At 55.3% G+C, this 26,767-nt stretch overlaps 1 protein-coding gene and 1 pseudogene across 4 annotated transcripts in view; one reads left to right on the top strand and one right to left on the bottom strand.

Moving 5' to 3' along the window:
- Nucleotides 1-26,767, top strand: part of SLC45A4 (solute carrier family 45 member 4) — a 73,591-nt gene that overhangs the window by 7,815 nt on the left and 39,009 nt on the right. The window lies entirely within an intron of this gene.
- LOC309974177 (small ribosomal subunit protein eS1-like) lies at nucleotides 19,274-20,573 on the bottom strand (annotated as a pseudogene). Its single transcript has one exon. The product of its transcript is annotated as a small ribosomal subunit protein eS1-like (transcript).

Raw genomic sequence — 26,767 nt, 5'->3', positions numbered from 1 at the left:
CCCTTTTCTTGGATTTGCCAGACGGCGGGCTAGGTTCTCAGCGAGCCTAGTGGGGCGGGCAGCTGAGACAAAGCTCAGGGCTGTCTAAAACATGCCTAGCTAGCTCATCCTTGAATTATTCAGATGTTGAAAGTGTTTTTAATTCTGAAGAGGATCGGAGGGGCCCTGTGCCTTACTCTGCAGCAGAAATGTCGTAGAGCCGGGGCTGTGCCATCGCTGACGTGGTGACCTTGGCCCAGAAGCCGCCCACAGCTCGGCGCTTCAGCCTCTGCTAGAAGCAGGGGAGCATAATGCGTACTTGTTCCTGGCACCTAGCAGGCCCAGGGAAGTAACATATGGAGGCTGGGTCCTGGGCAGAGCACTCGGCTCAGCCTCTAACAACGCGGCCGGGTCTGTGCTGCATTTTAGAGAGGAAAAGGAGGCACAGAGAGGTTAAGCGACTCGCCTGAAGCCACACAGTAAGCGGCTGAGCCTTGGAGCTCACCCATGGGGGTGCTGGGCCCGAGGTCTTGGGTCTCCTCCGTGGCACCGTGAGCCCTGGGGGTCGCCTCCACCCAGATGCATATACGTGTTTCTGAAGTTTGGGGATCATGGTTTTCTCTTCAGTGCTGTGACTCCGTGTGGAAAGTATCAGTGCATTTCCACAGAATGAAATGTTTAACACTCACCAAACGCGAAAGAAATGGGGACCATGTTTTCAGCAAGTGAACAGGGCGGTGGCAGTCACGCTAACACAGCAGACGGTGAGAAGAGACGGAGGGCTTGTGCGGCATCCTGGGGGTGCAGGTAGACGAGGCACCGCTGGCCAGGGCTCAGGGACGGGCAGTGTCGCCGGCTCGCTATCAGTCCTTGGTTAATTCCTGACCGTTTGAGCAACTGCGGAGAGGCTGTGTGCCGATAAGAGCCCCGTGGAAGGGGGCAGTTTGTGGTTGTGAAGTTCAGATAGGCCTTTGATTCAGTCTCGAGGGGCTGGGAGAGCCTGGAAGCCCAGGGAGTGCAGGCCATGCCGTCTGCCTGGCTACCATATGGTTTGGGGAGAGTTTTAACAGTTTTTTTTTTTTTTTTTTGCGGTACGCGGGCCTCTCATTGTTGTGGCCTCTCCCGTTGCGGAGCACAGGCTCAGCGGCCATGGCTCACGGGCCTAGCCGCTCCGCGGCATGTGGGATCCTCCCATACCGGGGCACGAACCCGTGTCCCCTGCATTGGCAGGCGGACTCTCAACCACTGCACCACCAGGGAAGCCCCCGGGTTAACTTCTGAATTTGCTGGTCACTCTGCACGGGAGGGGTGGTATCCCCGGTGTATAGATGAGAAAACTGAGGCCCAGAGGCCTTAAGGAGTCCATCTGGAATTCTATCTCAGGATTGAATGCCTCTGTTAGAAAATCTGCTAGGGACAGTGGGAGATGTAAAAACAGTTTTAGCCTAAGCAGAGAGGTGACAGCTGAAGAATAATACACAAACAAGAGTGATGGCTGTGCTGGCTGAACACACAAGATAATTATTATCATCCTCAGGTGAGCCTATTCAGGGAGGGTTTCTTGGAAGTGGAGGCTCTTATAGCTGGCTCAGGAAGAAATAAAGCCTGGCTGTCAGGGCCTGAGGACGCAGTGCTGCTTCGGATGGTGGAGATGGGATGCCCCTTCAACTACATCTATTTTAATAAGTGACGACCCCACCTGGGTTGCCACAGTGATGTGTCCGGGGAAAAGGCACCGCCAAGCTTCGATGGTGCTGCCCTCGCTGGAGCCTGACCGCCTGGACTGCTGGGCGGGGCAAGGCCTTTGCCCCAGAGCTGGGGGACGGGGCAAGATGTGCTGCTGGCCGGCATGGAGTCCTTGAACTCCTCAGATCCATTCTTCTGTGCCACGAGTGGCATCTGCGGGGCCCCGCTGTGCCCTGCCCACTGCGGTTCGGCTGACGGGAAGGAGCTGCCTTCAGCACGTGCCTGTCGAAGCACACGGATTAGACGTGGCTTAAGTGTGTTTGCTCACGGATCAACCAAGCCCCCTGCCCTGGTCAGTGCGTGTCGCACCCCACTCACCCAGCTGCTCTCCTGGCCTGGTTTCCAGTCTCCCCTCCTCAGGGTCCCCGTGTTCTTGCTGCGGCCGGGGCTCCTGGGCAGCTCAGGAGATGAGCCTGAAGCTGTATCCGCTTGGTGAAGCCTGCACACCCCCCAGGTCCCCGCGGGAAGGTGGCTGCAGCAGACCAGTTTCTCTGCCGCGGAACCCGTCTCAGGGTAGCAGGTGGGGGGCCAAGAAGGGGCTCCGTCCGCCCTGGCGTCTGCTGAGTGCTGGGCAGCTTTCACGCACAGCTTCTGGCATTTGAACGTAAAAGAGCCCTTGATGAGCTGTTATCCCCATTTCTATTGATTGATTGACTGATTGATTGCTGTGTCGGGTCTTCGTTGCTCTGCGCGGGCTTTCTCTGGTTGTGGTGAGTGGGACCTACTCTTCGTTGTGGCTCGTGGGCTGTAGAGCGCAGGCTCAGTAGTTGTGGCGCACAGGCCGCGGCATGTGGGATCTTCCCGGACCAGGGCTCGAACCCGTGTCCCTTGTATTGGCAGGCAGATTCTCAACCACTGCGCCACCAGGGAAGTGAGATATTCTTATCTTTAATAATGGGATTGAGGGACTGACAGTGTTCATTTCCCAGCATAACTGCCTCCCCACCCCTGGAAGCCAGAGGGAGCACATGTGGCCGTCGGCAGTGGTGCCTTTGTGGGTCCATCCTGTACTTTGCAGAGCGCCATGCGTTTTTTCCACGTTGTGGGTGTGATATAAGTAAATTGCTGTCTTTACAGTGAATTGCTAATTTGCATGAAATAGGGCCTACATGTCCAGTTTATGTGGAGTTGCCTTTAGGTTCTGTTTTCCTTGCCACTGACCCGAGTGGCTGCACGTATGCGTGTGAACCCAGTTCTGATGAGTCACGTGTGCCTTGGGCCCTGAGGGCACGCAGCCTCAGAATCTGCTTGCACTTCCTACTTAACTGTCTTGCAGCTGAGGGTCAGTTTCAAGGCTGATGGGTTTTGTCTTGATTTGATAACAAATTGACCAAGAACTTCAGAGAGTCCCTCCTTCATACTTGTCTGGAGGTCGCGGGATTTGCCGTTGCCAGCTTCCGTGCCCCGGGGTGACCGCATGTGTGTCAGCGTCATGGAGGGGTACTCTGGCTGTATCGTTCTCATCCTGCTGGTGGCAGGAAGCAGGTGGCCTCCACAGGCAGAGCCAGGAGAGTTAGGACCATACAAAGGGGTGGGCAGGGCTCCGAGACCACAGCAGCCCCTCTGGAAGCCACCCCTGGGCCGAGGGGCACTGGGAGCAGCAGTGACCAGGGCCATGCGAGGGGAGGGGTCTGTAGGAGGTGGGGTGGCCTTCCACAGGGGGTCCTGGTCAGCCAATGGTGACGCGTCAGGGCGGGAGCCTGGGAGCCCAGTGCCCTCGGCTCTCCTGCTCTGCCCCTGGGCAGAGTGTGCCGGCATGTGGGACCAGCCTCCTGCCTTCTGCCGCCTGGCGTGGGAGCTGACAGCTGTGGGTTTTATGGTAAGGTGGGGTCTTGGCAGTGTCGCTGAGAAACCTCAGTGGGCTTGTGGGTTTCAGGCCCCTTGTGCACAGGCCGCTTTCTCCTTTCCCGGGGCTGCACATGGGCTCCGTTGTGTGCAGGGTAGCTTTGGAGCATCTCGAGGGCAGCTTGAGCCCCCTGATGCACGTGCGCTGGGGGTACAGTGAGGGGCTGGAAGAGGGCGGAGAGCCTGGGCTGGATCGCGGTCTGAACCCCGTGGTCCCAGCGCCTGGTGGACGGCTCTGGAGCCAGGCACCAAGGGAAGAGCAGGACTGTTCTCTGGGTCTGAGGGAGATGGGCAATGCCCAGACCCCACGTTTAAGTGCAGATCAGATTAGCGTATTACCTGGAGTACAGCTCGTGTTTGGTTATGAAATGTGAGACCAGTGTTTTGCTGGCCTGTTTTTTTCTCACTCGTGCCTCCCCAGCTTGCCCTGTCCTGGGTTACTTTTCAAAATGAATGAGCTAATACAATATACAGAAGGTTCAAAACAAGCTCATTATCGCCCTGGCGAACCAAGTAAATAACATTTATCCTGGACTCCAGTCCAGACATCAGGGCTTGCCAGGCTGACTTTTTCGTTTGACAGAATGACAGTCGTTTTACTTACAGTGGTTTGTATTTTTGTCTCTTCCTTTAGGATCAATTGTAGAAATTGTGGTTTGATCTTTACTTTCTGATGTCACCGTGTGTGTGTGAGTGTGTGTGAGTGTGAGTGAGTGTGAGTGTGTGAGTGTGAGTGTGTGTGAGTGTGTGCTCCAGAAAATCCTCAGCCCCGCAGTGATCTAGGCTGGCCCTTGTCGGTTCTCCTGCATTTACAGTCGGTCTCCCCACTTTTCTTCGCTCCTACCTGCCTTTTTTGTTTGTTTGTTTGTTTGAACCTAAATTGCTCAACTAAATTCTAAAGGAAATTACAAAAGTAAAGACTGACTTCAAAAAATCATGAAAAGGTGATGTAACAGCCCTATCACAGCAAGAATCCCTCTGGGCAGCTGAGTGACTCTGCTTCCCTCCTCCTTCCCTCCACCTGGTTGGGGTCATGGATTCCTTTGAGACTCTGCTGAAAGCTATGGACCTCTTTCTCTCAAAAGTGCAAAGAGACACCATCTTTTGTGTGTGTTATGGAGGATTCATGGGTCTCCTGACAGCCCCGAGTATGGTCCCCCGGGCCCTGGTAGAGGGCCCTGCACGGCGGGCTGCCTGGTCTGTCACATGGAGCGGCTGGCACTCCCCGATTGGCAGTTCCAGAGATCAGCCCCTCCCGGCTGCTGTGACTGGGATGTGGGGCGACGGCCCACTGTACTCGGGGGCCGTCAATGGCACTGGAGAGTCTGAAAGCCGTGGTCCGAGTGCCAGCTAGAGCGGCTGTGGGATGCTGTCATGACAGTGACATTGGGATGCTCCAGTTCACTTTGTGGGGAATGTAGTGTAGTTAAAATTAGCAGCAGGAGCCTCCGAGAGTCAAGGTTGTCCAAGAGAACCGAGCAATGTCATATTGGGTGGCGGGTGGAATTCCCAGCCCAAGCTAAGCCGAGGTGGAAGGGTCAGGCTCACAGCTGCCACTCGCGGGGCCTTGGTGCTAGTGCCAAGTCCTCAAGAGGGGCGCTGGGTTAGACCTCTGCCGGCGCTGCCCCTTATGTGGTTAATCCCAGAGGTGGATGTGGCCGTGGCTTGGAGAGCGGGCCACCCTGCACCTGCGGGTTTCCCATCCACGGATATGGAGGGCCGACCACACCATGCAGTTTTATAGTGTAAGGAACTCGAGTACCTGTGGGGAGTCCTGAAACCAGTCCCTCATGGGTACCGTGAGACGGATGTATTCATTTATATAAGGTGTAACATTATAGTACAGTATACTCTCTCATATGTGTGTGTATTATGTTATAGCAAGTTATCTGTTATGACATTATTTAACTGTACAGTATAGCGTATTGTACATAATACACATTATATGTATGTAATGTGTATAGTGGAGTCTAATATCGTAATGTGTACTTCTTAAGTTTTGCTCTTTTTTTTTTTTTTGGCTGCTTTGGGCCTTTGTTGCTGCGCGTGGGCTTTCTCTAGTCGTGGTGAGCAGGGGCTACTCTTCGTTGCGGTGCGCGGGCTTCTCATTGTGGTGGCTTCTCTTGTTGCGGAGCACAGGCTCTAGGTGCGCAGGCTTCAGTAGTTGTGGTGCACAGGCTCAGCAGTTGTGGCTTGTGGGCTCTAGAGCACAGGCTCAGTAGTTGTGGCTCATGGGCTCTAGAGCGGCTCGGTATTTGTGGTGCATGGGCTTAGTTGCTCCGCGGCATGTGGGATCTTCCCAGGCCACGGCTCGAACCTGTGTCCCCTGCACTGGCAGGCAGATTCTTAACCACTGTGCCACCAGGAATGTGTATTTTATTTCAAGTTCTTTGGGGGGATGTCTAGGATTCCAGTCCCCCACCAGCTCCTTTTCATTGATAACTTGAGGGACAGCATGTTTCTTAGGTCTGAAGCTGCAGGGCCAGGCTCCCCTTGGTGCCCCTGTGTCCTGGGCCTGCTTTGCCCTGAGTCTGTTTGCCTGGCAGAGCAGGGGGGCCTGGGGTTTCCTCCGGCCTTCAGCACCGGCCTCCTCCGGGCCCCCTCTGCAGAGCCCAGAGCCACCCGGGACCCGCCCCCCCCCCCCCCCCCCCCCCCGCCTCTGCCACTGGGCCACTTAGTTTTTCTCGAGACAGGACATGTGATCCTTTCCAGCCCACCTCCGCTAAGTGGGGAAGAACCCAGAGTCCCACCCGCTTATCAGATCACCTCTGCATGCTCTCCAGAAAAGGAAGCACAGCAGTTCCTGATAATTCTCAGCAATCTCTTACCCCATCTGCAGCCCTAAAGATTAGAATTATGGGAAGCCACAAGTCAAATCACATCTTTGTGACTTTATGCTTCACTCTAATGGTTGTTATTGTGTGTGAAAGGTGAAGTAAAGGTTGTTTTAAACCAAGATTTTTTTTTTTTTTTTTTTGCGGTACGCGGGCCTCTCACTGCTGTGGCCTCTCCCGTTGCGGAGCACAGGCTCCGGACGCGCAGGCTCAGCGGCCATGGCTCACGGGCCCAGCCGCTCCGCAGCACGTGGGATCTTCCCGGACCGGGGCACGAACCCGCGTCCCTGCATCGGCAGGCGGGCTCGCAACCACCGCGCCACCGGGGAAGCCCGACACTAAGACTTTTGATCAGGCCAGGTTTTAATTTCTTCCTTAAAAGGAGCAAGCACAGCCCCCGCTGGCTCCCCACCTCCCACCCAGCAGCCTCTCTGCGCCGTTTCACGCCACGTTTCCCAAGTGTGCCGTGGTTCTAGACACCCGTGTCCAGCTGCCTGCCTGACGTCTTCATTTGGAGGAGGAGGATTCCCACGAAGAAGCAAGACCAGGATGGGGCTCTGGCCTCTCCCCTCTGATTCCTGCTGTCTCTCCCAGCCCATTAGCAACACTGTTGATTGGCTCATAAGAGCACTCGGAGGCGGTACCCCTGGCAGGGCTGCTGTTCCTGTGTGCCCACCACTTAGCATCCTTCTGGACAAGTGACCTCTAGTGCCTCAGTTTTCTCGTCTGTAAATTGGGGCTAAGAATAGTATTCACCGCGTTGAACTGTTGCAAGGATGGAGTGAGTGCACATATAGAAAACATCTGCAATAGTAATTGGCGCCTAGGAAGTACTTGCAGAGTTTCAGCTGCAGTGTTGCACCCACACGAAGCAGTTGAAGACCCAGTATCTGTGGAGAGACTTGCCGGCTCCCGAGAGGAAGGGATGAGATCGCATGGGAAATCGGGCCTTCCGGGGGCCATCCACTCCTGGGTTGGGTGTTGGAGCGTGTGCCTTCGTGCAGGGGCAGAGCCAGCACTCCTGGGCGCAGGGACGTCGGGCCGAGCTGGGCGGGAGCGGAGGGAGGTGGTGCTGGAGGAGGCCGGCAGGGGGACCGGCAGCTGGGCTGTGCGGCACGCTTGGCTCCGTGTCCTGGCAGCAGCTGTGGAATAGGGCGGGCTGTGAACAGAAGTGAGGTTCTGGTTCCCTGGGTGGGAGCTGGTTCCCCAGTGCCGGGGGGGGGGGACTAGCTTGGGGTCGGGGCGTGGGAGTGGCCGGCCTGTACGCACAAGTTGTGATCCGGTTGGGAGGGTTGGAATTCTGGGAGCTGGGAGGGGCCTGGGCCTGCACGGGGTGGGGCAGCACAAGAGCCCAGGGGCCCATGGCTCGCCCCCCCCAATGGGACCCTTAGGGTGCTGGTCTGCTGCTGCCCGTCTGAGCCCCCAGCCCAGCGGCCATTGGCCCAGCTGCACCTGCTGCAGCCCGTGGAGGGTGGTGTGATGGGAGGTGGCACAGTGAGCCTTTTACGGCCTGAAGTCTTTTCCTGATAGACTTACCAGATGCCCCAAAGAAAAACACCTCTTTAACCAAATACATAATTTTCCTGTTTGTAGTTAACTGCCTGTAATTGGCTGTTCAGCCAGCTCGGCCATCTTGGCCTTGGGAATGTTCCATGTTCCTTTGGAGGAATTTGGAAATCCAGATGCACCACGCAGGGTTAACAAGGGGGCCAGCCCTGGGGTGGTCAGGGGGCGCAGGGGGCTGGAGGGCCTTGGAGGAGGGAGGCTGGGGAGGGCGGTCCCGGGCGAGAAGCGCACCCGGCTCTCCTGACCCTGTTTGATGGTAGCTCACTCATGAAAACACCCATGACACACCCAGGTGACCTCACCTGTCAGGCCGTCAGGGCAGCTGAGTCATGATGCTGTAAACTGTATCCCCAAGGGAAGGTTTGTAGCTGTGGTTATGTCTTCTCCCTGTTAAAATTAGTCTGGAGGGGAGAGTGAGGTGTGCTGAGTTTATAGCTTGTCTATCACAGGCTTCCTGCTAGCCCAGCAGGCCTTTCTCCTGTGATGGCAGTGCTCTCCACGTGTGGTTTTAAGCGGGATCCGAGCTCGTGGAAGTGGGAGAGGTGGGACGGTGCTTGCGGCCTGGAGAGGACAGTGGCTGCCTTGGTCGGGCAGTGGTCTTGGGACCTGGTTTGCCGCTTTGCTGTTCTGGCGTTCTTAGTGTAGGGTGATGAATACTGCAGGCGGAGCCCTACAGCATCACGAGGAGCACCCCGCCCCCTGCAGCTGGCGGGGAAGGTACCTCGGCGGGGCTGGCCGCACGCAGGTGTGAGCAGTTTGCAAAGGGCAGTGACTTCTGTTTCGCTGGGGGCAGGTGTGCACAAGGTGGACGACAGCGGCGTGGAGGGGAGGGCTGCTGCTGAGGGGCCGCCTCCTGGCTGGCCGCAGACACGGGCAGTCCTCCCGCGGGTTAGGGGGCTGAGGGGCCGCGGGAGCCTCCTGGCTGGCTGCGGACATGGGCAGTCCTCCTGCGGGTTAGGGGTCCAGGGCGGGGGCAGGTTAATGCAGGTTATTGTGTCCATTGGGCCTCAGTGGGGAAGCGCTTGCTGTTCAGCTGTAACTTATTTGGCTTATATTTGCCTTATTCTGGAGAGGATTTAAGATGGCTTAGGTAGAGAATGTACTTCAAAGGCGTTTTTTCCAGATGCAGCAAGGTATGTCTGTAGCCCTGCATGCTCGTACCTCGCTCTGCCTTGGTCTGTTTGCAGTGAGCGCACAGGGCTCCCCGCCGGGAAGCTTCCCGGGGGCACAGAGGGGCATTTGCTGTAAGCCACCGTTGTTCCTCCTTGTCTGTTCCCAAGTCCCATCTTTCTGTCAGGGAGCTGGAAGCAGAGGGACTGTGAGCTCAGACTCCCGCCTCCCCGGGGGCTGGGAAGGGGGCACAGGTGGAGGTGTTGGGGCCCCAGCCCCAGGGCTGCCAAAGGGCTGGAGCCAGGCCTGTCTCCCTTGTGCCTTTGAGGCAGCTCTCTCTCGGGAGATGCCCAGAAGGGGGGCCCGAAGTGCCCCCCACGGCCCTCCCTCCATGTGACCCCCTCACGCCCTCCCTCCCCGCTGCCCCTTCCGGCTGACAGCCCTCATATGTGTCCTGAGAAGCGGTGTCTTGTGGACTCCCTGCTTGTGGACTGACGTCAGAGGGTGAAAAGCCCCCTCACTGGTTCTAGAAGCGTTGCTAAAACTCCTGATGGAGCGTCTTCAGGGACTGTTTGGGGAAGACTAAACACCCTCATGTTTGCACACATCCTGGGCTCCCTCGGGTGGGCCTCAGGAAGTGTGTACAAACCTGTGCGTTCAGTTGCTCCTTCCTCTGTCTCTTGAGCGTTTGGTACCAGCCTCTGTCATGGGCCTTCAGTGTGCATCCTGTCCCTGCCTCTCCCTTTCCCCCTCGCCTTGCTGGCCTTGTTTCTGGGGGCGTGCAGGTCCTCGGGAAACACCTTCAGTGAACGTGGGCACAGATGTGCACCGCAGGACATGCAGACGCGCAGGAGTTTAAAGACCAGCTGCTTGGATGGGATTTACACCCTGGGAGTGTGTGTCCAGTCCTCTGAGTTGGGTCCCTCTGCGGAAAAATGGGACACGCTGTGGTCTGGGCCGAGCACAGGGCCTGTCAGCCTGGAGGGGGCACTCAGCGATGCTTCAAGTGAAGGTTGAACAGCTGTGGGTGACTGCCGGTATTGCAGCCCAGGCAGGGACCGGCCGTGGCGCGAGGCTGTGGCCCTCAGCTCAGAGTGATAAGTGGGGTCGTGACCCAGGAAGGCCTGTTGAGATTTTGGGTGTCGGGTGTGGTCCCAGCGGCTGCTGTTGCAGAAGCTCTCGGGCCGAGGCCCTGGGGTGAAGGCAGGGACTCGCGCTTCCTTCTCCCTCGCTGGAGACGGTGAAACGCGGGCGGTGGAGGGAGCCGGCCTGGGCGGTGGAAGGAACCCTGCTGGGGAGCCGTGCCGACCCTGAGCCCCACTCAGCTCCGTTTCTGGTTCTTCTCAGGCCTTTCCAGTCACGCGTTCTCCGGAGTTGGCCTTGCTGGGGGCCGGTGCGTGGGGTGAACGCCCAGGAGACACACGGCGGAGTGGACACTTGCTTTCTCCCGTGTGAGGCCCCGTGGGGACACAGAGGAGTCCCTGGGCTGGAGAGGGGGCAGCGTCCAGGAGGACCCGCCAGAGGGAGCGAGAAGCTTTCTGCATCTCAGCCTCTTTGCAGAACTGAGCCGGACAGGGGCCAATTTGGTATATTGGATTAGGTTTTTATCCCCCAGGAGAGAGACCAAATAAACAGAATAGAGTTACTTTGGGCCACTGGCCAAACGGGAAATATTTTGGGTCTGGTGACCTTTTTCTTTGGGTCACTATTCACTGTAGAAGGTTTTGACCCGTATTCCATTTCAGAATAGGAAGAACGGCTTATTTTTCAGAGTGGCAAATAAGGAAAAGAATGAAAGTATCTCGGAGTCTCTGTTTCCAGAGGCTCCCCCGGGAGGAATATTTTTATAGACACCAGACGTCCTCACCAGCCCCGGCCAACTTTCCATCCCGGGATGATGGGGTATGCCGTGAGCTGGCTGGCGCCTGCTGGGCCCCTCCGCTCGCCTCTAAAGCCGGCACCTGCCCCTCTTGTCGCCGCGGCCAGCCGGCCTCGCTGGGGCCCGCGCTCCGTGCCTCTCAGCTCCCCCTGTGACTGCGAGCTCTCCTGGGATCTTCGCAGATCACAAACCTCAACGTTTTCACGATTGAACTGCAGAAGGTCACTGTCATCCCTGAATCTCAGGGTACAGCAAGTGCTTATATAGCTGTTGTCAAAAGCCGGGGAAGCAGTGTGACCTCAGCCCTTGTTAAGGCAAGGCTGTGCTGTGAAGACCACACAGAGACGTCCCACGGCTGACTTTCTCAACCTTGGTAACGGGCACAGGGTCCAAGCAGCACGTGTGTGACGTGTACAGCGGAGGCTCTGCCTCGCGTAGACATGCGCGTGGCTGGCACGGACTGTGGTGCTGGGCCACCAGGCACTGTCGCCTTTGCACCGTCCGCCTGCACCCTGACTTCATGTTGCCGTCGGGGTTGGAACTGCTCGGCATCTCGGGTCTCGACTGGGGGGCAAGTCCGGGTCTGCGTGGCCCTCCCTCTTCTGTGCCTTTAAGCTACGGAGCGGTCGTCATGGAATAATCCCTATAGCTGTGCGGTGGGGGACTGAAGCCCCTTTGCTGCCCTTTGTCCCGTGGCCCCGGGGTCCCCCTAAAAGTGTAGGAAGAGTTGGGAGCAGCGTTGACCTGGGATTTCTGGAGAAGCTGAGACCTTGTAGGCTTCCTTGTTTGTGTTCCATGCTGCCTGCGTCTCCCGTGTGTCCCTGGGCACTGGGCGGGAAGTGGGGGGTGGGGGTGGGGGGGAAGCCCAGAACTTGGGGGCGGGGGCAGCTCCTGTGACCTTAGACACCAGCCTGCTTGGAGGGGCTGCTGCTGGCTCCCCACGGGGAGAAGCGCCAAGTGCCCCCAGCTTTTCTCAGCGTAGAGGCCCTTGACGTCCTTGGGGGTCCTAGGCTCGCCACCCTTGGCCCCCCCCCCAGAAGGCTCTGCATACAGCTCAGGACGTGCAGGGTCGTTTGGTGGTGAGGGTGTGGAGTTCGGATGTAGCAAGCTGTGAAGGAGCAGAGCTCAGGTGGTTGGGTGGTTTACCGATGATCCCCTGTACCTGCAGCCTGGCCAGAAGTGCCTGCTGGCCGCCTGGCGCTGGTTCCATGCGGAGCCGGACCCAGGTCCCCTGCACCAGGCCCGCCCCGCTGGACTGGGCGGAGGCCGTCTGAACTTGTGCAGACCCTGTTCTGCCACCTCTCATTCTGGCCTCATCCAGCTTGTGCCACTTCCAGGCGGCCAGACAAACAGTAACCCTGGAGCCTTAGGCGGGAAAGAGACTAGTGCAGGCCCCAGACCTGCGGCCGCCTGTTCAGGCTCAAAGGCGTAGCTGCCTCCACAGGGAAGGAGGTCGTCTGTTACGTGCAGCCTGGGCCTTGGGCCATGAGGGGTGAAGTTGGCCACTCTGGAGTGCGAGGAAGGCGAGAGCAGAGGGACAGCAGAGGGGAGATGTGAGGGCGGGGTACCAGGAGGGCTGAGCCGAGACAACGTCCGAGGTGCCCCTCAGTCTGGCTACGCCTTGTGCTGGGGACAGAGGAGCAAGGGGCCTGGAAAGTCAGTGGGAGAGGGGGGAGTGAGTGATGCCCCCAGTGGGGGCAGGACAGCCTAGGGAGGGAGGAGGGGCCACAGGCTAAAGGGAACTGTGTCACTGGTCACAGGTTGCATGGGATGTGGCACACCTGTAGATTCTTCTTGTCGAGACAGGTGAGCACGCATATCGGGCTGTTGCGAGTTCACAGAGCCCTCCTCCAGCTCCGTTCAGGACAGACGGCCAGGTTTCAGAACTTGGAGGAGGCCCCAGTATGGGGGCACCTGGGAGGGCAGGAGGGGCCGGTGTCTCTGTCGCTGTCGTCCGGCACCCCGGCCTCCTGGCCCCGTTTTTCCTTTGAGGGTGGGGGAAGGGCAGCATCGTGTCTGGCTCCTCCAAGCCGCCACCGTCTCTGACCTGGAGCCCCATGATTGTGGATCCTTGTCCTGCTTCCAGAGGAGCTTCGTGGCCGTCCTCACATTTGCTCCAGGCTCCTTGAAGCCCCATGGCCCACCTGGGTGAATTCCGAGCTCTTGCCCTCCCAGCCCTGCGCGCCCTCGGTCTGCCTTGGGGCTCTGGACAGCACGCCTGACCCCCTCCCAGGCCTGCCCGCTGGGCTGTGCCGTCCACATGTGGGTGTCCCCGTGGAGGGGTAGGGCGGGTCACGGTGGAGGGAGCGAACCCTCCTGCTCTTGCTGGAAGCCCCGTGCCCGGTGGCTGCTGAGGGGCAGGCAGCGCGGACACAGGATACCGCGTGGTCTAGGCCAGGGCACCTCCCCTCAAGGCACCTGAAAGTGGGGGTGGGAGGGTCAGAGGGAAACCCTCACCTAGACGTCCAGTTGCCCGCCCTGCTCTCCACTCTCCCACTCTCCAGCACCTGTTTACACACCTCCTCGCTGGGCATCCTAGTGGTAGGGCAGGTACTGTGCAGGAGGCAGGGTTGTGGGTCAGCGGCTCGGGACCTTCCTTGACAGAGAGGCTGCACTTGGTTCTGCTACCTGAGTCGGACCCTCAACCTAAGTTGTTTTACTAATAAATATTTATCTTTCCTAGTGACCGTTCTGGGTAAAAATCCTCAGAAAACTGACGGCATCGTCATTATTAGATTACTTTTTTATTCTTCTGGGCCATTCAAACCAAACTTAAATTCTCAGTTAGCCGGTTCCCGGTTGTTTTGGTGATTTGTGTCCTTTAGGACTAAGTACCTGAACAGCGCATCCTCTGCATTGGAGGCGAACAAAGGGTTCCATTCGCCAGGGAGTTTTCAGCACAGTCTTCTCCGAATGTAATCAGAGGTGCCCGTCCTCCTTCACAGCCCTGAAGCAGCAGCATTATTCCACATCACTGCATTATTCTGCATGACGCATCGTGGCATTATTGCATCCCCCAAACTGTGTGTTGGTGTGGCCACCACCTCCAGGTGTGGGATCTGCAGGCAGAATGTCTGAGTCACAGCTGTTACCAGCGGCTTGGCATCCACATCTCTGCACCGTTTCCTGCCCTCGAGTTCAGCAGCTCAGCTTGTTTCCGGAGCGTTTTGAGCTAACTCGTGGGATGCTGAGACTCTTGAGGCTGCCCTGCGCTGTCTCGGAGGGAGCATGGCATCTGAGGAGCCAGGATGTGGGGGTCCAGGTCTGTGGGACCCCGGCTGAGTCTTCTGTCCCACCCCTTTTGCAGCCACTCCCTGAGCCACCTGCTTCGGGGGAGCCTTTCGCGTCCCCTGGTGATCCCTTCGTCCCCTGTGCTGTGGCCGCCGTTGTGAGTTCGCATCCAGTTCCTGCTGAGTTTTAAACTCACAGGCCCCCCGGGGGAAGTCAGGGTCAGTAACTTCTGGAGCCAGTCGTGGGAATTGGCCGCAGAGCTGTGCCGCGCGCCCACCCGACTTGGCCACGGGGGTGCTGACCGACAGGGGTCCCTGGGCGTCGTGTTAGCCCGCCCTCCCCTGGCTGCTTGCATTTGGCCACCCAGGTGACCTACCTGTCTGTCAAGAAATTAAGTTTAAATCACAGTTAAGCTGGAACGCTCCTTGTTCACTTTCACCCCAACGGTCATCTTAAAATCTCTCCTTTTAATTAACTCCATTTTCCCTGCCAGGGTGGTTTGCAGACAGAGTACCTGTCAGGGGCCCAGGAAGGGAGGCAGGGGCGCGGGGCCCGGGGCCCAGGGCACGGTGGCTTTTGCTCCTGTCCGGTTACTGCTGTTCCTTCTTTTTTTCTTTGTAAACCTGCTTCTTTGGCAGCTTTCACTTCTCATGTAGGCAAGTCCCAAGCTAATATTTATCCTGCGAAGTATCTTAAAAATGCTGGAGGGCGAGTTATTTTCTGAGAGCTTTATCAATCTTTGAAAGAGAGTCATTGTTACATTGATAAACTGAGGCACTGCCTACAATGGCCAGATTGTGTTTGAACTTGCAACCTTTAACGCAACAGTTAGTTTTTGTTAACAGATGGAATAGTGTTGGCTCTTCTTGTAAAGAGGTCTTTATCCTTGTGTTTTTTGTTACTGGCGTGCGCTGGGAGAGGGGAGACCTGGCACAGGGAGCTGGTTTTGTAGTACATTCGGGTGTTACTCGTTTTATGATTGGCAGGCTTTTTGGGAATGTGGCCTTTTGTACTTGGAGCCCTCACTTTTTATGAATTGTCCCTTTAAAAGTGGAGGTGCCTCCTTCCAGAGGGAAAACTGGCCTCGCCATGCAGTCTTCAAAGACCTGACAGTGCGCAGGGAAGGAAGAGTGATATAAATAACAAGAATGTGCAGCAGGCGGTATTATTTGTGAGTGGTCACCAGGTTTCAGGTCTAAAGGAAAGCACACTGAGAGTGAACTTAAATAAAGAGCTTTCCTGAGGGTGTTATTTGTCAGTAAAAGGAACCACTTCTGGGTCTTCTCCAGAGCCCGTTTCCCCTACCTGGCAGCCCCGCTCGACTCTGGACTGGGTGGATTGGAGGCGGGGTGCTTCCCCGCCCGGTGGTCCAGGAGCGAGTGTTGGGTGCAGGCACGACCGGGCAGAGGTGAGTCCGGAAGTGGGTCCTGCAGCTTGGGCACAGGGACAGACGTGGGGACTCGAGCATGGCTGGTGGGAGGGTGGGTGGATAAAGTCTGGAGACGGAGGTCCGGAAGGGGGTTTAAAACGTAGTTACTGGGGGCTGGGAGCCCGGTGAGGGCGCGGGGCCGGGCCGGTGTGGGCAGAGGGGACTCAGGTGGGCTGCCCTGGGGGCCAGAGGTGGGGACATGTGAGGTGGCGCCCGTGGTGCCCTGCCCTGCGGAGGTCTCGGTCAGCACCGAGCACTTCCTCCTGGTCAGCCGACTCGCTGTTCCTCTTTTGTCTCTTGACGTTCTGTCTGCCTCTGTCCCTCCCTCCTGACTCACCCCCTGAGCTGCACACGGAGCTGCCGTGGCCTGAGGGGGGTCGGGAGGCAGTGTGTGTCCTGGGTCTTCCTCCTGCCTCCCCGCGGTCACACGGGTTCATCCCTGCCCATGCCGCAGCGTCCCTGTGGGTTCAGCATCCACGTTTAAAGCACTGATGGTTGGCCGAATTGTTTGGGGGATGCACGGAGCTTCTACAGGGGAAAATGTGATTTCTTGCTCACATAACTCTCCAGGTCATCTTCTAGGTGTCTCTCAAGCACTATACATCTCCTGAACTTTTTCTTCTCCCCCAGTGGAAACTCTGTACCTCTTAAATCAACCAATCTACCTATCTATCTATTTATTTATCTATGGAGGGATTCCAGCTTTTCATTTTTCCCCTTTTACACAAAACAAAGTAGAAGAGATAAAGTAGGATTAAAACTGCAAAAGTAGTTAATTGGTAGAACACACATACACAGAAAAAATCCGGATAGGAAGACAAGCTTATTTACAGTGAGGAAGCACGTGCCTTGCGTTTATGTTTAATACATCTGGAAAGTCATCGTAAGCAGTAAGGTCCTGTGGTTAGTGCTGTGTGTTCTTAAATTTAACTCCTGTTTCTAGAGGTTGAAACACAGGTCCTGGTATGAGGATGCTCTGCTGGGCTGACCTGAGGGAGGTGTGTGTGTGGGGGGGTGGGAGTCCAGGGTGCAGTGTAGCTGATTCGTGGATGGGAAGTGAGTGCTGTGTTTAGAAAGCGGCGACTTAAGAGCATTATCTTTCGTTTTCAGTAGAGGTAAAATCTAATCTGTTTTGATCCCTCTCGTCTCACAGGCACGTGCAGTGACTGTAATACATGTTCAGGTCATACTGTCATGTGGCGTTTACATAACTAGATACAGTATGTTTATGTATTTGAGGATTCCATTGTGCCCAGGGAGGCTTGATTTTAACTATTTCCCCAGGTTTTAAATACTCTTGCGCGTCCCTCTCATGAACTTTTTTTTTTTTTTTTTTTTTTGCGGTACGCGGGCCTCTCACTGCTGTGGCCTCTCCCCCTGCGGAGCACAGGCTCCGGACGCGCAGGCTCCGCGGCCATGGCTCACGGGCCCAGCCGCTCCGCGACACGTGGGATCTTCCCGGACCGGGGCACGAGCCCGCGTCCCCCGCATCGGCAGGCGGACTCTCAGCCACTGCGCCACCGGGGAAGCCCCCTCTCATGAACTTGTGTCCAGCTTAGTGGAAAGGTATCACTCTTTGGGCGATATCGGTGGTCATTCTTTGTATTTATGGTCTTACCTGTGGCTCCCTGACCATATTTACATCCCAGTCGCCACTGGACTCGCGCCAGCATCAGGCACGCAGGTGGGGGAGCCTGGTGGACTTGCTCATCCCCCGAACGGTAGAAGGAAGCACTTGTAGCCACATTGGCAGCCCCTGTGTCGATTTGCACTGTGTGGTGTGGGCTATCGTTTTGCAGAAGGCAGCATATGTACTTCTGGCCCTGACTGTGTTAGGTGTGCTTGGAACCAGCTAGCCCTTGCACCGGTGCCGGCGCTCACCTGGATGGCAGGTGCCTGGGAATTCTGGGCCTCCTTTCGGGCTCAGACTCTATTTCCCGCTGCTGTGGTTTTTTTTGTTTTTTTAAAAAATAAATTTATTTATTCATTTGTTTATTCTTGGCTGCATTGGGTCTTCTTTGCTGTGCGCGTGCTTTCTCTAGTTGCGGCGAGTGGGGGCTACTCTTTGTTTTGGTGCGCGGGCTTCTCATTGCGGTGGCTTCTCTTGTTGTGGAGCACGGGCTCTAGGCATGCGGTCTTCGGTAGTTGGAGCACGCGGGCTCAGGAGTTGTGGTGCACAGGCTCAGGAGTTGTGGTGCAAGGGCTCTAGAGTGCAGGCTCAGTCCTGTGGTGCGCGGGCTTGGTTGTTCCACAGCATGTGGGATCTTCCTGGACCAGGGCTCGAACCTGTATCCCCTGCATTGGCAGGCGGGTTACTAACCACGGTGCCACCAGGGAAGCCCCCACTGCTGTGTGTTGGCTGTGTTCTCAGCTCCGGCAGGAGGCAGCCCCCAGGTGGAGGGCAGTGCTTAGTCCTGGGGTGTCAGCACCCATGGTTAATGAATGAGAAAGAAAAGGGGCTTGTTGGTGTTTGCAGCCTTGGGCCTGGGGAGTCTGGTGCCCTCTGGGCTGCAGGCAGGGGAAGATGCTTTGTAACCCTTGGACAAGAAGTAGAGCTCCTCAATCCAAAGTGGACCTGTTTCAGACCTTGCTGCAGGGCTTTTCTGTCTTGCCAGCCACTCTTGGCCTGGAGAGAAAAGAGTTGACTCTGACTCCTTGCTGGTAGTCGAGGCTGACCATGAGTACCCCTGAGTGCAGTGCATTGTGGGCGAATCTGTGATGAACAAAGTAGGCGGTGGTGCAGCTCGGGGCGGGTGTCTGACGTCGGTCCAGTGGGGAGAAGGCTAAATAAAGCAGAGATAAATCTGAGCTCCAAGAGGGGCTATAGGTGTTAGCGAATGAAAAGCCCCGTGGTTGAGATTGGAAGCTGGAGTAGCCACCGAGTGAAGGGTCTGGCCAGGGACACAGGAGGGAGGAATAGCCTCCATGTACCAGAATGTTTGGGAGGGATCTGCTGTGTTCCTGGGTGCGGTTATAGAACAATCTTGAGTCACTTTATTGCTGGTGTCAGATTGGGGAAAGCTTCTGAGATCCTTCTTGGTGATCAGTTTCGAGTCCGTACCAGCTTTCCGTGGACCTGCCAGCAGCTCAGTGAGTCCACAGGTGGCTTTTCAAACCTGCCACCCCTGCCCCTCCTCTCCACATCCAACCCTCTCAGGCTGCGTGGCGTTGCAAACCTCTCTCTGCACTGTCTAGGCCATCTGAGATTCATCTTCGTTGTAGAACACTCCTGAATATCATTCCACATATCAAGGTCTTATGTGATGTTTGGATGGGGCAACCGGAAAAATCTGTTACCTTTTTTTAAATTAAAAAATAATTTAGGGTTCTACAGAAGCAATAAGTATAGATAGATAGATAAAATGATGAATCACTCAGAATACCTCTGCATCCATGCCTTAAAAAAAAAAACTTAACGGGACCATAATGTGTACTTGACTTATAATCTGCTTCTTCCCCCCGCCCCCCACAAGTAAGGTCTTTTATTTGTCACCATTAAAAGTCTGATTTTTTTTTTTTTTTTTTTTTTGCGGTACGCTGGCCTCTCCCATTGCGGAGCACAGGCTCCAGACGCGCAGGCTCAGCGGCCATGGCTCACGGACCCAGCTGCTCCGCGGCACGTGGGATCTTCCCAGACCCGGGCACGAACCCGTGTCTCCCGCATCGTCAGGCGGACTCTCAACCACTGCGCCACCAGAGAAGCCCAAAAGTCTGATTTTTAAACAGATTCTTGGACTGGTGGCTCATATCCAATAGCTCGTTCAACTTTAGCACCTGTCTCATCCCCAGTAGCTTTTCCAGAACTACTACCTTCACCATGTAGCCCCATGACTTTTCCCAATTCAAACTTGGGCTTCTTTAGCATTTTTACTTTTCTAACGAAGACTTGATGGAGTGGATAAATAGATTGGCAGGCCTTTTCCATGTCTTTTTCAATGCTGTCTGGAATCAGTTTATTGACCACCTCTTTCAAGTCATTTGTCTGCCCCTCTCAGGTCACGATTTCCATCATCATCTTGCGGATCTGGCGGACCTGCTGGTGCTGGGCATAAGAGGTCTTCTGAATCTGATTGTTGCTTTTTTTAGTAAAACCCACACAGAATAGACGAAGCAAATAACCATCGGTAGTCTTGACATCAACATGAGGTTCAATCATGGTCCGCCATTTTTTGACCGTGGAGCACGTTTTGTTATGGGTGAGATAGTAAGATCCATGCCCTGGAAATTAGTCAGGGAGTTTTTGCCCTGAACATCCTCAGTAATAAGCTTGATTTTCTAAATGCAACTTCATCATTCTGCAGATCAGCAAGGCTCACTGCAAGCACACGACCCTTGAGGCCATCAGATGTGATTTTGGTTCCGTGAGTTCTCGTGACTCGTGTTTTCCCAGTATTTCTTACATTGAACATAGCTGGTGCTTTCACATCACACTAATCTTTCTTAGAAAATGGGCCAGCCGCTGTCTTCTCGGCTCCCTCTTTACCGCCTTTCGTGAGGCGCTTGTTCTTTCTGACTGCCGTGGTGCTTGCTGCTCCGAGAGCCAAAAGGGCTATAATCTGCTTTTCTCTACCTAATTTTCAGCACGTTTCCATGTCAACAGGTAACCCCACAATGTGGATTTTGTGTCAGGATCTGCCTTACTTTATGTGACCAGGTCTTTTTTGGACACTTGCAGGTTTCTCGGTGGTGTAATCGGCATCCCTGTACAGGGCTTTGCTTTCCAGAGAGTTCCAAAGAGCAGAATTGCAAGATCAAAGGGCGTTTACATCTTAAGGCTTTTTATACATACTGAAAGCACTGCAGTTTTTTTTTAAAGAAGACGTTGGGGGTAGGAGTTTATTAATTAATTAATTAATTTTTGACTGTGTTGGGTCTTCGTTTCTGTGCGAGGGCTTTCTCTAGTTGTGGCGAACGGCGGCCACTCTTCATTGCGGTGCGCGGGCCTCTCACTGTCGCGGCCTCTCTTGTTTGTTGCGGAGCACAGGCTCCAGACGCGCAGGCTCAGTAGTTGTGGCTCACGGGCCTAGTTGCTCCGTGGCATGTGGGATCCTCCCGGACCGGGGCACGAACCCGTGTGCCCTGCATCGGCAGGCGGACTCTCAACCACTGCACCACCAGGGAAGCCCCAGAAGTCATTTTTGATGGAGCCAGGACTGTCATGATTAATTGCACAGGTGATAGTACTGCTTACTTTGAGCACCTCAGCTTCCGGGATCCCAGGAAAGCACTGGTTCCGAATAGCTGACCTTTCCAGGCAGCAGGGGATTCAGGTACCAAACTGGGTTTCTTCCTCACAGAACATCGGGGGCCTCGCAGGTGAAGGGGTTACCCCTCTCTGTAGAGGGGAGGACAGATTCCGTGAGCTTGCAGACTGATTGGCACCATTCGGGAAGCTCCCTCCTGCCCCCTCCCCCTTTGTGGCAGCTGTCCTGTGCACTCCAGCCGGTTCCCTGAGCTGGGCCGAGGAAGCCACTGCCTTGCCTTCCCCTGTCCCCTGCCTGCAGTGGGCCTGAGGCCCAGCACAGGGGCTCCCCGATGGGGAATGTCCTTGGACCGCGCCTCCCTCTGGGTAAAATCGACTGTAGGTAACCATGAGTTGGTGGGAGGGTTTTTGAAGGTGTAGAGACTTCACAAGGTCTGCAGTGTGGCTTTAGACCACGTTCTTGGTAGCTCAGCAGTGCCAGTCTGTCCTGTAAATGGTGCAGGCATGACTCCTCCCCTCTGTGTGGAGTCCTGACCTTCAGCCACATTCAGGTGTGCAAGGGTCGGGGCGGTGACTGCAGAATGCTGGGTGGGGGTGGTGGTGGTGGTGGTGTTTTAATTTATTTTATTTTTATTTATCTTTGGCTGCATTGGGTCTTTGTTGCTGTGCACAGGCTTTCTCTAGTTGCAACGAGGTGGGGCTATTCTTCATTGCGGTGTGCGGGCTTCTCATTGCAGTGGCTTCTCGTTGCGGAGCATGGGCTCTAGGCGCATGGACTTCAGTAATTGTGGCACGCGGGCTCAGTAGTTGTGGCTCGCGGGATCTAGAGCTCAGGCTCAGTAGTTGTGGCGCATGGGCTTAGTTGCTCTGCAGCATGTGGGATCTTCCCGGACCAGGGCTCGAACCCGTGTCCCCTGCATTGGCAGGCGGATTCTTAACCACTGCACCACCAGGGAAGCCCCTGTTGTTTGTTTTTATGGTCTCAGAGAGTAAGAATGAATTTAACCCCAAACTAAAGCTGTGTATGTTCCCTTCATTCACCAAAATGTTACCCTTCAAAAAAAAACTAGTTTTGATTTTAACATTCCTCAAATATATTTCGTACTTCCTCTTTTTAAAAACATTGACATTTGTGTTTACCTGACACATGGACCGTAATTCGCATAATCCCATGTTGTTAGACAGTTGAGTTGTCTCCAGTTCTCCTTTTGTAGCACCGCGTCCTTTTTTACCTTAGGGTACACGGAGAGTCTGGAAACTGCTTTGATTTGATATCCCACGTAAGTACCATCAGAAGGGTTCATTACATCTCGGCAGTCTTTAGCGGTATCCCTTAATTCTACCCGTCTTTGAGGTCTCTTCTTTTTCCTTTTTGTTTTGGCCGTGCCGTGAGGCTTGTGGGATCTTAGTTCCCCGAGCAGGGATTGAACCCGGGCCCACGGCCGTGAAAGTGCTGAGTCCTAACCACTGGACTGCCAGGGAATTCCTTGTTTTTGATTATATGTATGTAACGTGAGGAATCTTTCTTTTCATTTTTTAAAAGTACCATTTGGTTGTTAGGAGTAGGCAGCTTGCCTGTCTCTTCCATATCGTGGATGACAGAACGTGCGTTTATTGGTACCTGGCCCTGCGCCTTAGATGAAGTAATGAGAAGTTTGGCATTTTAGGTGGACCCTGGAGCTCAGTTTTCCTAGGCTAGCGGGGCTTCCAGGAAATGCCCAGTTGAAAAGCATGCTGCTGTTTCCATGGTAGCCAAAGCTTCACTCTGACCCCAGTGGCTTAAACTAGCAAATTGATGCTAGAAGCATTCAGAAGAAGGGGAAGAAAAAAAAACCTCTGGCAGCTTTTTAATTAGAAAACAAAAACCCTCCTACTCACCTGATTGTGCAAATGAAGGAAAACCATGTAAAGGTCAGAGGTGAAAAGTTAGGTGAGCGGGTCTTTCTGTGTTTTCCTAAGAAGGTAACTGTTGCAGAGAACGTTTCCTTTGGGGACAAAGCAGTGTGTCCTTGTTTCAGTGCAATTTCCTCCCACATGAGCTTTCTGGGTGTCGGGTGCTAGGCCTCGCTTTCCTTCGCGTGCCGGGAACAGTTTGCTTTAGTGGAAGGTGAGGACGGATATTCTGTTAGGGAGCGTGCTGGAGTTCCGTCCTAATGCCGCGCCCTCTCAATTTTAGGAAGTAGGATAGATAGTATGTGCTTTGATAGGGTCCAATGTCAAACACGTCTTCTGTCATGTAAGCTGTCACTAGTTTGCCGAGTTTGCTTCCACGTGCCTTTCTGCTTATTTTAACCTGACGCTGCTTTTAGATGGTCCGGAGCGGCAGCCGCCCTGTCCCCGGGGCAGAAGGGCAGGGGCAGCACGGAGTCCTGTATGGTGCTCTCTGTGCTGGCGGGGGGCGGGCAGGGGGCTCCCACACACCTGGCATCGGAGCTGACCGGGGCTTCCCCGAGGTCCTCCGGTGGAGGAGAGCCGAGCCTTCCTTGCTCCTTCTGGACTGGAGTCAGGAAGGGGGGCGCTGGCTCCCTGGTGCTTGTCATGAGCTCCACGCCACTCAGCCCCTCGTCCTGCTGTAGGTTCCTTTCCTAAGAGATGATGCAGTCCTCCACGTCTGGGCAGGGCTGCAACCATGCGGGACCTGCAGCCGTGCCCTGTCCCTGGAGGTCCTAGGAATTCTTGGTAGGAGTTCGTGGCTCTGTTGGCAATTCTGATGTTCCCTTTTTGGATGAAAAGGGGGCTTCTGGAGTTGGGTGTGCTGTCAGAGAAAACCCAAGGCCCTGGGAGTGGAGAGAGCCAAGCTGCCTGGTGTCCTTTCCATCAGCGCCCTGCCCTTGGCCGGTTGCTTCGCAGCGGGAGGGTCATTGTTCTCAGTGGCCTCTTGGTACCCTTCCAGGAGGGCTGTGCCCCTGATGCGCTTCACCGCTGTGGCTGCGCAGCTGGCCCAGTTCACCCAGCGTGCTGGGCGCACACGGATGGGCTCGGGCGTGCCTGCCAGACCCTCTGCAGGGAGCACCGTGGGCCGAGGCTCTTCCCCTCTGGTTTAGATGTGACCTCACTTGTCCTTTAGGTCCATCTGAGCCCCTGCCTCCCATCCTGCTCTCTGGGGTCACAGATGTTGGCCGGGTGGGGGAATCAGAGGTGGTCCTCCTGCCGTGCTGGGGACCAGGAAGCCCAGGGCTGGCGGAAGCCCTTTTGATGCCTACAGATTACCTCTGAGGAGGCAGGGCCAGCGCTGGCCTCCCAGCTGCTCGGCACGAGTCTGCTTAGACGTGTTAGATGTGTTGGCTCTACACAGGGCAGTGGGAACCCCGACAGGACGGCGAGGGTTTGGGGTGCGCCACGTGTAAACCCCAACAGTGAGAGCCACTGCTCTTGCCTCATTGAAGACAGTGATTCCTGAAGAATCCCACATAGACGTGACATTGTGAGATGCTGTGATCTGTCTGGGGTGGGGTGGGGGGGGTGACTTTTAACAAGTAGTTCTGAAGTAGAGTGTGTATTTTGAAAGTTTACTTAAATTGCAGTGTGCCAGTTTAAAGGCGCATAAAGAACGATCTCTACTATTCATTGGCATTGACACGTTGGCTTCTGCTTCCTGTTCAGAAGAGCAATGGATTTTCCTCGAGCTCTGCGATTATCCTGCTCTCCTCTCTAAAGGGGGAGGGATTTCTAAAAGTTGGTTTTTCATTTTTGAACGGAGTAATCATGCTTAGCCTGGTCCTCTGCCTTCCGTGCTTACGAATTCATTATTATAAAGCCATCCGGGTGCCTGTGCGCACCCAGAGTGACCCAAGCTGCTCCTCGGTTGGCCTGTGGATGGGCGGCCCAGGCGCACTTAGCTCCTGCAGGGAGTGCCTTCTCCCTTCCCCGGGGTGCCAGGGTGGGAGAAAGGTTGGGATGCTGGTGTTGGGTGCCCCCTGGGTCTGATGGCACCTGAAGGCAAAGAGAGGGCCCAGGCCACCTCCAACGGTGCCGCGCTGCCAGGACCTTGACAGCCGGGACTGTCTGTCCTGCAGACACACAAGAGGGGCTGAGTCCACGGCTCTGAGAGCTCACAGTGGGTGTGGTGTGTGCCGAGAGCCGCCTTGCAGGGTGCCCTCTGGTTGAAGAGACCGGGCACTGTCCGGGGAGGGACCAGGGTGCAGGGCTGGGCTGTGTAGTCAACAGAAGAGAAGCCCAGGAGAAGCGAGCTGGATGCCTGCAGTGCCCAGGCCTGGGCTGTCTCTGCTCATTGCAGGCTACTCATCCCTTGGGAGGCACTTTAATTAGACTGACTTGTTACAGTGTAGCAGTAGTTTCATCCCCTGGCGCCCTGGGGCCCCTTTCCAGATTTCCTTCCATTCAGTCTCTTAATACTCCGAATATTTGACAGACACACATACGCAGGCACAAGAACACACACAGTCACATCCCTCCTCGTCCCCCCACCCCGACTTCACAGCAGACTGATGGAAAGGAGCACAAATAAAAGGAGCGTCAGGTCTGGCGGGCGTCACGTTCGGTCTCTGAAGCGTCCTTGACTAGGTCTCGTGACACAGAACGCTCAAAGGCTGGGTTATGAAGAGGTAACTCGTAGATCAGCTTTGGTCATTTCTATCTAGAGGGGCGGTGCGCTGGCCGGCCGGGACCCTTGAGAGCGAAGGGGGCACGGCCGCCGGTGTGCCTGCAGCCAGTGGCTCACACTTGGAGCGAGTTGGCCTACGGGTTCTTGGGCCCTTCCGCAGAGTTCTGTTTCGGTGGGCCCAGGTGGAACCCAGGGATCTACTTGTTTCAGACAGATTCAGTGTCTCAGTCCATTTGGCTACCGTAACAGAATACCGCAGACGGGGGGAGTCTGTCTTGGGGGCCTGCTTCCTGGTTCACAGATGTCTCGGGGGTCTCATAAGAGCACTGATCTCAGTCACAGGGCTGTGCCCTCATAACCCGGTCACCTCCTGGAGGCCCCGCCTCCTAATCCATCACCCTGGAGGGTAGGGTTTCAACGTGTGTATCTGAGGGGGACATGACGTTCAGGCCAGAGCACACACTAATCCACATGGATGTTGGGCTGTGTGTTAAACATGCCTAGTTTAAGTCTGTTAATTTTATAATTCTTTAGCCCAAATACGCTAGACTAGAGGCACATTTGAGTGAGTGATCACAGGAAAGTGACATAATACCTGAGGCAGGTCAATTCGTAACTGGATAGTTTCAGGTGTGAGAAACGGCCCCCAAGTCATGGCACGACCACCCCTTCATGCCTTTCTGGCCAGATGTTTCTGACTGTGTCTTCTGTTTTTCTAATGTAAGGACACAACATTTAAAAAAAATAAACTTTATTTTTTAGAACAGTTTTAGGCCCACAGCAAAATTAAGCATAAAGCACAGAGTTCCTCCTGTAAACCCCCATCCTCAGACACACACAGCCTCCCCCATTACCAGCTTCCCCCGCCAGCGTGGTGTGTTTGGTAAATGGTCGATCCTCCATCCACACGTCCTAATCCTCGAGAGCCCAGAGTTGACGTTGAGGTCGCTCTTGGTGGTGGTACGTTCCTGGGTTTGGGCACACGTGCAGTGCCGTGTATCTGCCATTAGATAGTGGTGGTTTCACTGCCCTAAACATCTGTGCTCATTCTTTCCACCCTCATGCCACACACACGGCGGGTGGCAACCACTGGTCCTTTTACTGTTTCCGTAGTTTTGCCTTTTCCAGAATGTCATGTAGTCGGACTCCTCTAGCGTGTGGCTTTCTCAGGTTGGCTTCTGTCACTTAGTAATGTGCGTTTAAGGCTTCTCCATGGCTTTTCATGGTTTGATGGCTCCTTTCTTTTTAGTGCTGGATACTGTTTCATTGATGTATTTATTGATTCACCTACTGCAGGACATCTTGGTTGTTTCCAGGTTTTGGGCATTATGAATAAAGCTGCTCTAAACATCCATGTGCAGGTTCTTGTGTGGACCTAAGT

Source organism: Leucopleurus acutus (genome assembly GCF_964270905.1).
Source record: "Leucopleurus acutus genome assembly, chromosome: 17".
Lineage (NCBI taxonomy): Eukaryota > Metazoa > Chordata > Mammalia > Artiodactyla > Delphinidae > Leucopleurus > Leucopleurus acutus.
This window is presented reverse-complemented; position numbering and strand designations above follow the sequence as displayed.